Source organism: Tenrec ecaudatus, chromosome 16 (assembly GCF_050624435.1).
Source record: "Tenrec ecaudatus isolate mTenEca1 chromosome 16, mTenEca1.hap1, whole genome shotgun sequence".
In the NCBI taxonomy this organism is placed as follows: domain Eukaryota; kingdom Metazoa; phylum Chordata; class Mammalia; order Afrosoricida; family Tenrecidae; genus Tenrec; species Tenrec ecaudatus.
Window position 1 is genome coordinate 64,646,650 of NC_134545.1, and position 14,688 is coordinate 64,661,337.

The following is a 14,688-nucleotide window of genomic DNA, read 5'->3' on the forward strand; positions in this document are numbered from 1 at the left end:
CTGACCTTCCCACAGGAGCGCCAACCAAGAGGGGCGTGCAACAGAACTATGGGAACAAATCCACGAAGTCCGTGAGGAACCCTCAAAAGTAGAATTCTGACTCGGAGACAGTGCTTGGCACCTCAACTGGGCTGGTCGGCCGATATTCACAAAGGTCAGCAGTCAAATTGTTTATATGTTTGCTTTTCGCTTCTTCAAAAATTATTATTTTTTGATGTCTATCAACATATGATGTACAGGTTAAGCAAGCCTAACAATGGGGGGAGGGGGAGATCATGGGAGAGGAGGCGATGGGGGGATGGGAGCTTGAGCTAATTATGGTATTCCCGGGACAGGGGAATCTCGAGGGATCTTAAATCGTCGGTGAGGAGGGTGTACTGTCTCTGGGGGTGTTTGATCATAATCCGAGAGGAATAACTTAGAGGCAAACTAGGTGTACGCATGATAGTGGGACAGGGAAGACAAAAAGAAACAGAGGAAGCAACTAAGAAGTAAAAATTATATGTCCATAGGTATAAATATAGATGTTATCAATATAAAGATATAAATATAGGTATATTTATCAAGGTATGTATATATACATAAGGAAGTATAATGAAGCAGGTAGGCTTTGGGCCTCTACTTAAATCCTACCTCAGTACAAGAATGGTTTGTTCTAATAATGTGGTAACCCACTATCATGATCCCAAATCTACCTTACAAATCTAGCTAGACCAGAGGCTGTAAACTGGTACAGATAGGAACTGGAAACAGGGAATCCAGGACATATGAGCCCCTCAGGACCAGTGGTGGGAGTGGCAATACCAGGAGGGTGGAGGGAAGGTGGGGTAGAAAGGGGGAACCAATTACAAAGATCTATATATAACCCCATCCTTGCGTGTTAGACAACAGAATGGGTGAAGGGAGATGTCAGACAGTGTAAGACATGACACAATAATAATAATTTATAAATTATCAAGAGTTCATGAGGGAAGGGGGCAGGGTGGGAGGGGAAAATGGGGAGCTGATGCCAAGGGCTTAAGTGGAGAGCAAATGTTTTGAGAATAATGATATGGCAACAAATGTGCTTGATACAATGGCTGTACATATCGATTGTGATATGAGTTACCAATATAATGATTTAAAAAAAATGAGTTACAAATGATCAACATCCAGATAATCCCTCCCTCCCACCTCACCCACCAAATGAGTTATTCTTTGGATAACTTCATAGGAAGTTTTGAGTTAACAAAGGAAAATGAAAAGGGAGAAACTGGCGGTGGTGTGGGGTAGGTGGTAGGCTGTTAACTACAATGTTGGTAGTTCAAACCCACTAGCTGTTCCACTAGAGAAAGATGGGGCTTCCTGATTGTAGCAGATTTACAGAAATAAAAATCCTATAGCGGGTCCTAGTGAATAGGAACTGCCTGGATGGCAGTGGTTGTTAGGGCTTCATTTGAAAGTCAACAGTACTTAGCATCATCTTTGGGGCAGGCAGAAATTTTTGGTGCTGCATAGTCCTTAGTCCATGCTTCCCATGCTCTCCACTTTCTAAGAGTCTCTTCAGTCTCTCTGATGCCAAAACTGGAGATTATGTAACATCACCTTTCACTCACTTACACGCTGATGTAAAGGGACAGGAACATTTGATAATGTATATAGTTTGTAGTTATATGTAGGGAGTTTAATAGAGATATCTGGTAAGATACTTTATAAAAATGATGTAAACGACATGTATAGAGGTTTAAATATAGGCATGTACATATATAAATATATTTATATATAATGATAGGGAAATATATCTATGTTAAGTATTAAGGTAGCAGATGAACATTGGGACTCTACTCAAGTACTCCCTCAATGCAAGAACAGTTTATTCTAATAACCTGGCATTCTGCGATGCTCACCTTCCCAACACGATCATTGAAGACAAAATGGATGCTTAAGAAAATGTGGTGAAGAAAGCTGATGGTGCCTGCTATCAAAAGATATAGTGTCTGGGGTCTTCAAAGCTTGAAGATAAACAAGCAGTCATCTAGCTGAGAAGCAACCAAGTTCACATGGAAGAAGTACACCAGTCTGTGTGATCATGAGGTGTTTTGATGGGATCTGGTATCAGGCATCTAAGACCCAAAACAAAATCATATCAATGTGAATGAGGGGAAGAGTGCGGAGTGGAGACCTAAAGCCCATTAATAGACAATTGGACATCCCCTTAGAGAAGGACCACAGGGATCCCCCCAAAATGATTTTTTTTTCTAAAAAGAAGGGTCACAAGGAAGTGATGAGCCTGCGAGGATGTAATATATCACCATTGAAACATACATCTTTCCTCTAGTTTTTAAATGCTTCCCCGACCTCCATCATGACCCCAATTCTACCTTACAAATCCAGCTAGACCAGCGTGAGCATGGGTACAGATAAGAGCTGGAAACACAGGGAACTCAGGACAGATAAACTCCTCAAGACCAATAATGAGAGTAGCAATACCAGGAGGAGAAGGGGGAGGTGAGGGGAGAAAGAGGGAATCTATCACAGTGATCTACATATAACCCTTCCCAGGGGGACAGTCAACAGAAAAGTGGGTGAAAGGAGACATTGGTTAGTGTAAGACATGAAAAATAATATTTATAAATTATCAAGGGCTTTTGAGGAAGGAAGGATGGGGGAGGGAGGAAAAAATGAGGAGCTGATACCAAAGGCTTATGTAGAAAGAAAATGTTTTGAAAATGATGATGCCAACATATTTACAAATGTGCTTTACACATGGATGTATGTATGAATTGTGATTAGAGCTATACCAGCCCTCAATAAATTGATAAAATTATGCATAATAGTATTCAAAAGAGACTTGTACTATGGTTTCTTAAGACCAGAGGATAAGCTGTATTTAATGAAAATAATTATTTGTTCAAAGTCCTATGGTTGCCAGTTGAAGAAATACATTTTTTTTCTGCTGAGTAGATTCTGATTCATGGTGGCCCTATAGAATAGAGTAGACTTGACCCATAAAGTTTCCAAGATTGTGATCTTATGGAAGGAGGCTAACACATCTTTCTTTCTTTTTTAAAAAATCTGTTTTTGGGGTCCGTACAATTCTTATCACAATGCATCCATCCATCCACTGTAACACATGTTTCTTGCACAAGTTTTAACTGTATGACTTTTGGATGGCAGCCAGCTGAATAACCGTCATGCCACCAGCACTCTTGGCAGTTGGATAAAACCCCAATACAAATCCCTTGTCATCAAGTTGATTCTGACTCCCAGAGACCCTGCCCTGTGTTTCCAAGGCTTTGTCAATTTTATGGGTGCAGTCACCCTCTGTTTTCTCCCAAAGATCCACTGGTGGGTTTTGAGCTGCCAAACTTGTGGTTAGCAGCCCAGTGCTTACCTGACACCACCAACAGGACCAGTTGAATACAAGCCATTAATTATTAACCAGAGCTTGATCGGAGGAGCTTTTTGAGACTACACAAACCCAGTTACTACCTTCTGAGATCTCTCTCTAGTCCTTGAGAATTTGACTTTTATAGTCTGGAATTTGAACAAAAACTTTTCTTGGTCGAAGCACTCTTGGTGATTAAGGTAAGTAGAGAGGAAAGGGAGAACTTAAAAAATCATTTTATTGGGGCCTTTACAGTGTTTATCACAATCCATCTATCCATCCATTGTGTCAAGCACATTTGTACATATGTTGCCATAATCATTTTCAAAACAGTTTCTTTCTACTTGAGCTCTTGGTATCAGCTCGTTGTCCCCCTCCCTCATGAATACTTGATAATTTATAAATTATTATTTTTTCATATCTTACACTGACTGCTGTCTCCCTTCACCTACTTTTCTGTTGTCCATCCCCCTGGGAGGTAGTTATATGTAGATCATTGTGATCGGTTCTCACCCCCTCACCCCCACTTTCCCCTTACTCTCCTGGTATTGGTACTCTCATTATTGGTCCTAAGGGGTTTCTCTGTTCTGGATTCCCTCTGTGTGAGCTCTTATATGTACCAGTGTACATGGTCTGGTCTAGCTGGATTTGTAAGGTAGAATTGGGGTCAGGTAAGTGGGGGGAAGTGACATTAAAGAACTCGAGAAAAGTTGTATGTTTCAATAGTGCTATATTGCACCCTGACTGACTCGTCTCTTCCTTGTGACTCTTCTTTGAGGGGATGTGTAGTTGTCTACAGATGGGCTGTGGTTCCCCACTACACAATCCCCCTCATTCACATTGATATGATTTTTTGTTCTGGGTCTTTGATGCCTGATACCTGATCGAAAGGGAGAAATTTTAAGATCATGGCTTGGAAGCTTTTTTTTTCTGATTTGAAGAATGTTGACAACAACAACTGTTGCTCTATGTCAGGCATTTTTCTTTACAATCAACAGAGATCAATTTGACTCCCTCTGTGCAAAGAAACAATAAAGAAGCTCTACCAGCAGCTAAAACAAATGCAGGAGTTGGCTACAGAGCAAACTCTCAGTCACTCAGGTGTACATTAAGGTTGCCGCTGAGGAAAATGAAAACCACCCCATATGAGCCAAAAGATGACCTGAAGTATAGTTTGAGAACCCGACTTTGTAGAACACCTCGGGAACCGATTTGATGCATTGAACAGTAATGAAAGGCGCCCCAAGGAAGAACTGTGGGATGGCACCAAGGCCATCACACGTATTAAACCAGCGGCCATCTAGCAGAGAAGCCACAAGATCACATGGGAGACGCACACCAGCCTGTGTGATCATGAAGGGTTGAAAGGATCGGGTAACAGGCATCAGAAGACCCATAACAAACAAACAAGTGAACAAACATCAAACAAACAAACATCAAACAAAAACTATATTGTTGGGAAAGGGGCGGTTGGAGCAGACATCCCAACCCATCTGTAGACAGTGGGACATCCCTTTATAGAAGGGACACAACGAAGGAGTGAGTCAACCATGATGTAGTATAGCACCAATGAAACACAATATTCCTCTGGTTCCTCGAGGCTTCCTTACCCCCCACTGTGATGACCCCAGTCCTGCTTTAAAGTTCAGGCTAGACCAGAGTATGTACACTGATGCAGATAAGAGAGAAGTGCTCGTGACACATGGAATCCAAGAACAGAAATGGGAGTAGGGATACCAGGAGGGTAGGGAGAAGGTGGGAAGAGGGAACAGCTCGCAATGACGGACACATAGCCCCTCCCACACACATACCACCAGGGGGAGGAACAACAGAAACCATGGGGGAAGGGAGACAGTGGTAAGTGAAAGATATGCAAATAATAATAATAATTTTTAATTCATCAAGGGGTCATGAGGTGGGAAGGGGGAGGGAGGGAAAAAGAGGAGCTGATACTAAGTGTTCTATAATAAATGTTTGGAAAATAACCGTGGCAACATATGTACAACTGTTCTTGATACAATTGATGTATGGATTGTTATGAGAGCTATAGGAGTCCCCAGTAAACGATCTTTTAATAAGTAACTAACAAAAGAAAGAACACCATACATAAAGAGAGCCAAAGGTCATTAAGAAGACAGGAAAGCAAGAGGATACCAAAGTGGACGCCAGAAGAAACTTCAAAACTTGCTCTTAGTCATGGAGTAGCTAAGGCAAATGGAAGAAATGAGGAAGTCAAAGAGTGGAACAGAACACTGAAATGGGCATAACAAAAGTAAAATATTATCATGAAATGTGCCAAGATCTAGAGTTAGAAAACCAAAAAGTAAGAAGATGCTCGGCATACCTTTTTATTTGTGTTATACTTATGTCATTTCATAGATCAATCACATCAAGCAGTATTGTACAATTGCTACCACTCTGTTTCTAAACATTCTTTTGCTCCCTGGACTCTTTGACCTTGTCTCTCTCTAGGCTCATCAATCCTGGGTTTCATATCTTAAACTAAAAGAACTCAAGAAATTTAAAGCCTTGAGTTGCAATATTGAAAGATTTGATGGGAAAAATATTGAATGATGCAGAAAGCATCAAAAGAAGATGGAAAGAGCACACAGTCTCTGTACCAAAAAGAGCTAGTGAAAACCCAACCATTTTAAGAGGTAGCATATGATCAAGAATCAATAGTATTAAAGGAAGAAGTCCAAGCTGCACTAAAGTCATTAGGCAAACCTCCAGGAACTGAAGGGATACCAATTGAACTGTTTCACCAAGCTAATGAAGCATTAGAAGCATACCAAGAGATTTGGAAGACAGCTAGTTGGACAACTGACTAGAAGAGATTCATATTTGTATCTTTTCCAAAGAAAAGTGACCCAACAGAATGCTAAAGTTAAAGAACAATATCATTAGTATCACATTGAAGCAAAATTTTGCCGAAGATCATCCTATAAGATTTGCAGCAATACATTATCAGGGAACTGCCAGAAGGTCAGGCCAGATTTAGAAGAGGACATTGAACAAGGGCTATTGTTGCTGACATCAAATGGATCTTGGCTGAAAGAGAAGACTAGAAAGATATTTATTTGTGTATTGTTGATTATGCAAAGGCATTTGAATGTGTAGACTATAACAAATTATGGGAAGCCTGGAGAAGAATGGGAATTCTAGACACTTAAGTGTGCTCATGTGGAACATGGACATAGACCAAGAGGCAGTAATGGGAAAAGAACAGAGGCATACTGCATGGTTTAAAATCAGGAAAGATGTGCTTTAGGGTTTCAATCTCTCATCATACTTATTCAATCTGTGTACTTAAAAAATCAGAGAAGCTGAGTTCTATGGAAAAATAATATGACATCTGGATCAGAAGAAGGCTAATCAACAGTCTACGACATACAGATGACACACCTTACTTGCTGAAAGTAAGGACTTGAAGCACTTGTTCCTGAAGATCCAGGATTTCCACCTTCCGAATGGATTACAATCAGTGCTCATAAACAAATAGGGAAGAGATTAAAGGACTCATTCCATCAGTTAAATCTACTGCACATGACCTCTTTAAAGTATTGAAAAGCCATAATCCTACTTTGAGGACTAGGGTGTGCCTGGCATGGCATTTTTCAATGCGTATTTCCTTCCCCCTCCCATTTTATTTGGGGCTCTTACAACTCCTGTTACAAACCATACATCAATTGTATCTGACATATTCGTACTTATATTCCATCATTCTTTTCTAGACATTTACTTTCCATTGAGCCCTTGGGATCAGCTTCAGTGGGTATTTTCAATATCCCCCTATGCATCTGAATGCTGTGCTTTGGGTAAGGAAGACCAAAGAAGAACCTATTCATCTGAATGATGGTGCAGGCAAAGAATCTCCAAAGTAGCACGGACTGTCAAAATGACCAACAATTGGTCTGGAAGAAGCACGGCCAGCATGCTATTTAGGAGCAAGGATGGCGAGACTTTGTCTGATGTACTCTGCACCTGTTATCAGAAGAGATCCATTCCTGGAAATGGCCATCATGCTTGCTAAAGTAGAGGGTCAGCAAAACAGGTGGCAGACTCTTGAAAAGATGGATTAACACAGTGGCCCAAACAAGGGCTCAAACATAAGAGTAACTATGAGTCAGAATCAACTAAATGCCACCTAGCAACAATTAATAACACACATTGAAAAAAAACCCAACCACTTCATTGTTACTACAATCCTAACACAGGATTTCACGTTTGAAGAAATGAACCTCAGAGAGTCTAAGTAACTTGCTCACATCTCAAAGCCAAGCTCCTCTGGTTCCTGAACCTATCTTTGCAATCACTGTGCTATTCTGAGTAGATGACTGAGCCATAAAGCAATTGTCTAGAAGACTGGCTAGTTTGGAAGAGGAGGTAGGAAGATACCTGTGTCCATATAATATGGGCTAATGTGAGGAGACAGTGAAGGAAGGAATATTTAGTGTGGAATTCAGGATTAATTTTTGCATTCTTACCACCAGGATTTCATTGTTAACTCTATTTTGGTTTGGCAATGATTTATGCAATTGTTCTTTGTTAATAAAGAAATGAATATCTATGAATATCTAAGTCCTTAATTGTCCTATCTGTGATGAAGATGAATCATCTTAATAAAATAATACCTAGACCTTTCTTAGTTTAAACCCTTATTTCACATAAAAATATTATTGACTCAGAGGGAATACTCTTTAGTCTTCCTTCTTTTTTTGTTTTATTACCATGCAGGTAATTTATAATTCAGATTTAGCCTCTTCTTAGCCCTGTCTGATGCTGGCCTCTTTTTGGCTCTTGTCCCTTTGTCCCCGAGATCACTTGGCCCCTTGGGCCTCTTGGGCTGGCCCAGCTTTGGCCCCTTTGGGTTCCGTGTTTCACAGCACTTTGGATCTGTCAATAACCAAGACCCTGCCTCCTCAACCCCTCCTGTATCTTCCAACTTCATCTTTGGCCACCAGAGGGAATTCAGGCATCGCCTCAATAAAACAAGCTTTATACATGACCAGTGCTGGCCAGGCTGGGCAACTACAGTGGAACAGACAGAATAGCCCTTCCCTGTTGTGTTTATTCTAGCGGCCAACGGCCCTAGGTTTCAGTTAATGTGAATATGTGACTTCTGCAGCACCTATCTCCAGAAGTACCCTGGTTAGGGTGGGCAGTTTCGCTGCCTCAAATTCTGGGAATTTGGGTCACAGCTCTGCACTCAGAGCAAGGCTCACTGCTGGCCTAATTTTCGGACCACAGAAGCCTGTGAGTTGTTTTTGCATGTGTGTGGGTGAAGGAAGCTCACTGTATGCTGGTGGATGCGGCAGTCAATTTTTCTTTTTGTCTGCAGAACCTCTCATCTTGAAATACACTGTTACCCGCCCACACGCATCCACCATGGAGGGGAGAGGTAAAGATCTCTTATTACTTTCTATTTTATTGATTTGCTTTTCGAAATTCCATTTCTTAAGTACAAGCTTACTCTGCCTTTGAAACCAGGAAAGGAATGTTTTCCACAATAATCCTTCTGATGACAGTGTGGATGATGGGTGATTGAGGAAAGGCCTGAAGTAAGGGAGATCCGGGAGAAGCTGGTTTGGTGGGACCAGCATGACAGGACAGCCATTTAAAGGTGGCTTTCCAGCCAATTTTCTGGGTACAAATATTAGCTCCTCTTTTGTTTCTTGGCTGTGTGGATGTGGGCCAGGGGTTCTACTTCTCTATACTATATATTTTTGTTTTCCACACGAAGATGAAAACAGTTGTTCAAGAAAGGGTGTTGAGTTGGCTTAAAAGACTCGACATAAAGAAAGTATGCAGAATAATTTCCTTGCATGCAGTAAGACTCACCCCAAGCAGTAGCTATCGTTGTTAGCTGCTGCGGAGTCAGTTGTGATTTATTGAAGCCCTGCGGACAACAGCGTGAATCACTGCCTGGGCCTGTGCTGTGCCCACATTAGCGACCACTGTCTATTATCATCATCACTGCTACTTGTGTTTTTATTAAACGAAGACTGGGGCAATTTGAATAAATTTGAGAGGCAAGAAAGGTTGTGGGTTTTAGGATGGAAAGTCCCATATCTTGGGAGCTTCCTCAGTGCCAGGAAAATTGGGAACGGTTTGCACTACCAGCTTTGAGACCTAAGGAGAGGCAGTTCACCGCTGCCGAGAAGGGTCTGGGGGAGGAGCTAACTGGGAGGAAGTGGATGTACCTAAGAGTGAATGTCCTGAGTTTGAAGAATGGTCTCATCTTTCCACTCTCATCATTTATTGCTAGAACCTTAGACCATGCACCATTTTTGTTCTTTGCTCAGTAAGAATAGGGTTGACTGAGGGCAATACGGTCTTGATTTTAGATTCTTCCTATAGGAGTATTTTATAGATCCCCTTTGAATCAAGCTTGTTGCTTGGTGCCATAGAGTTGATCCTGATTCACAGTGACTTCAAGTGACATAGGGCTTCCTTGGCTGTAATGGTATGGCAGCAGACCACCAGATTTTTCTCTCATGCAGCTGCTGGGTGGATTTGAATGTTCAACCCTTTGGTTACCAGTTGAGCCCAACCATTTGCGCTACTCAGTCTCCTTGAATAAAGACTAGTGCTATGCCCCAGCATGCTTCTCTGAAACGGATGCTTACAGAGTTTCAAAAACTGTCTAATTCTTTGCTGTTTCTGGTGACTGAGCTATTAAGCAACAGGGGTGGAGAGGGATGTTGATTATATTAGAGACAACAATTCTATTCTTGTCCCAGAGTGGTAAATATAATGTAGTTGGGCATTTTTTGTGTTTAGACAGTTCAGGCTAAAATGATCAGAAGTTTCCAAACAAAATATCCAAGGAAATTCTCTCTTGCCCTAGCAGAAGACGTGAGGCTACGTTGTAAAGCGGAGGCACGTATTCTTCTTTGTGTAAGGAGGAAATAGGGGACTAGGCTCTGCAAAAGAGCCTCAGTTCAGTTTAAAGAGCCAGGCAATAACACAAACAGTGAATACTACTGTCCATGATTTCCTATTTTAGCTCCTTTCTTTAAATAACACAGATGAATCCTACTGCTGGGGAGTTGTGCTAACGATCGATTGGCCTGGATGCAGCAAAACTGGTGCAACTAATTCCCCGCCATTTATCCTGTGCTTTCATGCCCCACTCCCCTTCCTCCTCCCTCCCTTCCTTCCTTCCTTCCTTCCTTCCTTCCTTCCTTCCTTCCTTCCTTCCTTCCTTCCTTCCTCCCATGAAATAAAAAACAAAGCAAACTCTACAGATCAGAATTTCATGCCCATCCCTTCTTTCTCCCCTGTGACAATGCACTATAAAATGCAAATAAATGAATGATGTAAATACACGTATAAGAGAGTACAATTTAAATAAAAAATTATCCATCTCATAATTTCTGGGTATCTCTACTTGCCAGGTGTGCTAACACAGATAATGTTCTTTTCATGTGGAAGGACTGATGTTTGCTTATGGATTATAAAAATAATACTGTATATTTATCAAGGGGGCCACAAAGCTTAATGTTTTTCTCTTGGGTTTGTCAGTCAAACAAATCAACACTGGAAACCTAGGTCTGAAATTTGTCTTGTGTGACTTTGGGTAAGTAATTAACTTTAAGCTTCTATAAAATGAATATTTAAAAGAGCCAAGACAGAGAATAGTTTTGTGGGTGGAGTAAGACAATACATTTAAAATTCTTAGCTCAATGCCTGGCATACTTGACAGATATTATTATTATTAAGGCGCTCTGGTGGCATAGTCGGTTACATCTTGGGGTGGTAGTGGCAAAGTTGGTAGTTCAAACCCATCAGCAACTCTGAGGGAGAAAAAGGAAGCTTTCTGCTCCCATAAAGATTTACAGCTTCAGAAATCAAAAGAGGCAGTTTATACTATGTCCTGTAGGGTCACTAAGAGTGAGATTAAACTTATTGTCCTTGAATTTTTTTTTTTGGAATTATTACTAGAGCACATTTTCACTTCTGGATCACACACTGTTCACAACAGATCTCCCCGAGAGATAAAGCAAAACACCATGGCAGGTTCCATTCATTCATGGGAAAGTGGTAAATGAACTAAGCAAAGATTGGTTTATGAATGATTGTAAGTGAGGTGTAGATTTGTAATGTTTAAGTTCTAACATTAGCTAGGGATTTGGTAGCAAATGTGAATAGAATTTCTGTTCTAAAAATAGATAATAATAATAATAATTAATAACTGGTATTTCAAAGCACCAACTTAATAGTATTTTTATTTTGGTATTTAGTGAGATGAATGGTCAGTATAGGAATTCAGTGAAATAATAATAGAAAAATTTCATGCTCTGACCCAGAAGGTACTATGAGAGGAGAAAGCAGGTTTCTGAGCAGGAATCAGTCTAGAACTACAAGAAAGGGGGTAAAAGCACAGGCCCATTTGTGGCAGGGGCAAGGTCAGTCTGAAATAATATTACCAACATGGTGTTGGAATTCACAAGCCAAGAAGTGCCATTTCAGTGGATTCTGACCCATGACATCTTTTGGTGCCTGGAAGATAAAGATATAAACTAGCTCTGGATAGTTTCTCCATTGAGAATACTTGGGAGTTTCATAGGAAAAAGGACAAAAATAAAACTGAAAAATGCATTAGTTTTCACTGGAGATGAGTACACACACATACACACACACGTGTGCACACAAACACAGCCACACACACTCTTCACAAACCATTTGATGAGAAAATCTATTATGAACATGAATCAGCAGATAGACTGAACAAGGGATTAGGTTACTAACACAGTTTGCATTATTATCAGATTTATTTTAAATTTTATTAAAAAAAACTGGTACAAAGGCAAATGTTGCCTAGAATTTTATAAAATAAAGTCAAATTTCGTGATACAAATAAATAGATATTTTAAAAGAAAGTGAAGAAAGAAGCAAAATAATAAAATATTAATTATTTCTAAATAGGACATAAACTAAAAGTGTACATCAAATATATATAAACATGTATGTTATGTCGGCATAGATAAATGTAGCAAAGTTGAATGTACTGCTTAACATTTTAGCTTTTATTTTTATTTTATTTTATTTTTTTCAATTTTTAATAATTTTATTTTCATTTGTTTTGATTATTTTTTTTCCATCTTCTACTTTAATTCTTTTTTTTTCTTCTTTTACATTTTATTAGGGACTCCAACAACTCTTACCACAATCCATACATATACATACATCAATTGTATAAAGCACATCCATACATTCCCTGCCCCAATCATTCTCAAGGCATTTGCTCTCCACTTAAGCCCCTTGCATCAGGTCCTCTTTTTTTCCCCCCCTCCCTCCCCTTTCACCCCTCCCTCATATGCCCTTGGTAATTTATACCTCGTTATTTTGTCATATCTTGCCCTATTCGGGGTCTCCCTTCCCCCCTTCTCTACTGTCCCTCTCCCAGGGAAGAGGTCACATGTGGCTCCTTGTAATCAGTTCCCCCTTTCCAACCCACTCACCCTCCACTCTCCCAGCATCGTCCCTCACGCCCTTGGTACCTCCAACCCTCATATGTACCAGTGTACAGCCTCTGTCCTATCCAGCCCTGCAAGGTAGAATTCGGATCATGGTAGTTGGGGGGAGGAAGCATCCAGGATCTGGGGGAAAGCTGTGTTCTTCATCGATACTACCTCACACCCTAGTTAACCCATATCCTCTCCTAAGCCCCTCTATGAGGGGATCTCCATTGGCCGACACTTGGGCCTTGGGTCTCCACTCTGCACTTCCCCCTTCATTTAATATAATATATATATACACATACATATATACATATACACATATATACACATACATACACACACTTATATCTTTTTTTTTTTTTTGCATGATGCCTTATATCTGGTCCCTTGGGCACCTCGTGATCGCACTGGCCGGTGTGCTTCTTCCATGTGGGCTTATTTGTTTCTGAGCGAGATGGCCGCTTGTTCACCTTCAAGCCTTTAAGACCCCAGACACTATCTCTTTTGATAGCCGGGCACCATCAGCTTTCTTCACCACATTTGCTTGTGCACCCATTTGTCTTCAGCGATCCTATCATGGAGGTGTGTAGTCTATGATATGATTTTTTGTTCTTTGATGCCTGGTAACTGATCCCTTTGGGACCACTCGATCACACAGGCTGGTGTGTTCTTCCATGTGGACTTTGTTGCTTCTGAGCTAGATGGCCGCTTGTTTATCTTCAAGCCTTTAAGACCCCAGTCACTATCTCTTTTGATAGCCGGGCACCATCAGCTTTCTTCACCACATTTACTTGTTCACCCACTTTGGCTCCAGCCGTTGTGTCGGGAGAGTGAGCATCATAGAGTTCCAATTTAATATAAGAAGGTATTCATGCATAGAGGGAGTGTTTGAGTAGAGGCCCAAGGTCCTTCCGCCACCTTAATACTTGACCTATAAATATCGACACAAAGATCTATTTCCCCAACCTCCTATATATATTTGCATGTACATGTCTTTGTCTAGACCTCCATGAATGCCCTTTGACTCCTAGCTCTTTCCTCCATCTCCCTTGACCTTCCTCCTGCCCTACTACCATGCTTCATCGCCACCTGGGCTAGAGTATACCTCTTCTCTAAGCAACCTTACCCTTGATCATTTCCCATCAGGCCTGCCACTCCCCCTTCTCTACCCTTTGGGGTCCCATGTTTTTCCCTTGTCCCTGGGTTTGTTAACACCACTTCCTTACCCCCCCTACCCCCCACCCCAAGTCCCCCCGGAACTGTCGGTCCCGTTGTTTTTCATCCAGATAGTTCATCCAGCCTGTCCTATTCAGACAGACCTGTGGAGTCACTAACATGCACGAAAACTAGACAGAGGAACACAAAGCAACAGTATACAACCAGACAACAAAACAACCAAAACAAACCACTGAAAAAGAACAGAACAAAACAGTTCACAAGAGAAAAGCTTGTAGTTAGTTCAGGGATCTTTGCTGGCCCTTAGGAGCGTTTTCCAGTCCAGTCTGTTGGGGCACCACACCCTGGCCCCAAAGTCCACTTTCAGCATTCCCTGGGGACCTTGCCACTCCATTCCCTTGCTGTTCCGCTGCACTCCCCCAGTGATTTGCCTCAGTGTGGTGGGATCAGGTCAGGTGCAATTCCCACACTGTGTCTCCGGTGCTGTCCCCTGTATCGCCCTTAGTCACTGAGGGGCATCATGTCTCATAGTAGGGCCAGCCATGTTGTTCTCTCTGTGGACTGGCTGCTCTACTCAGGAACATCATCATCACGGCCTGGTGGGCCAGGCTGTGCTCCACTCTCTCCTCCTGCCCCTTCATCTGCTCCCGTGTGCTCTGATCAAATATGTCCATCTCC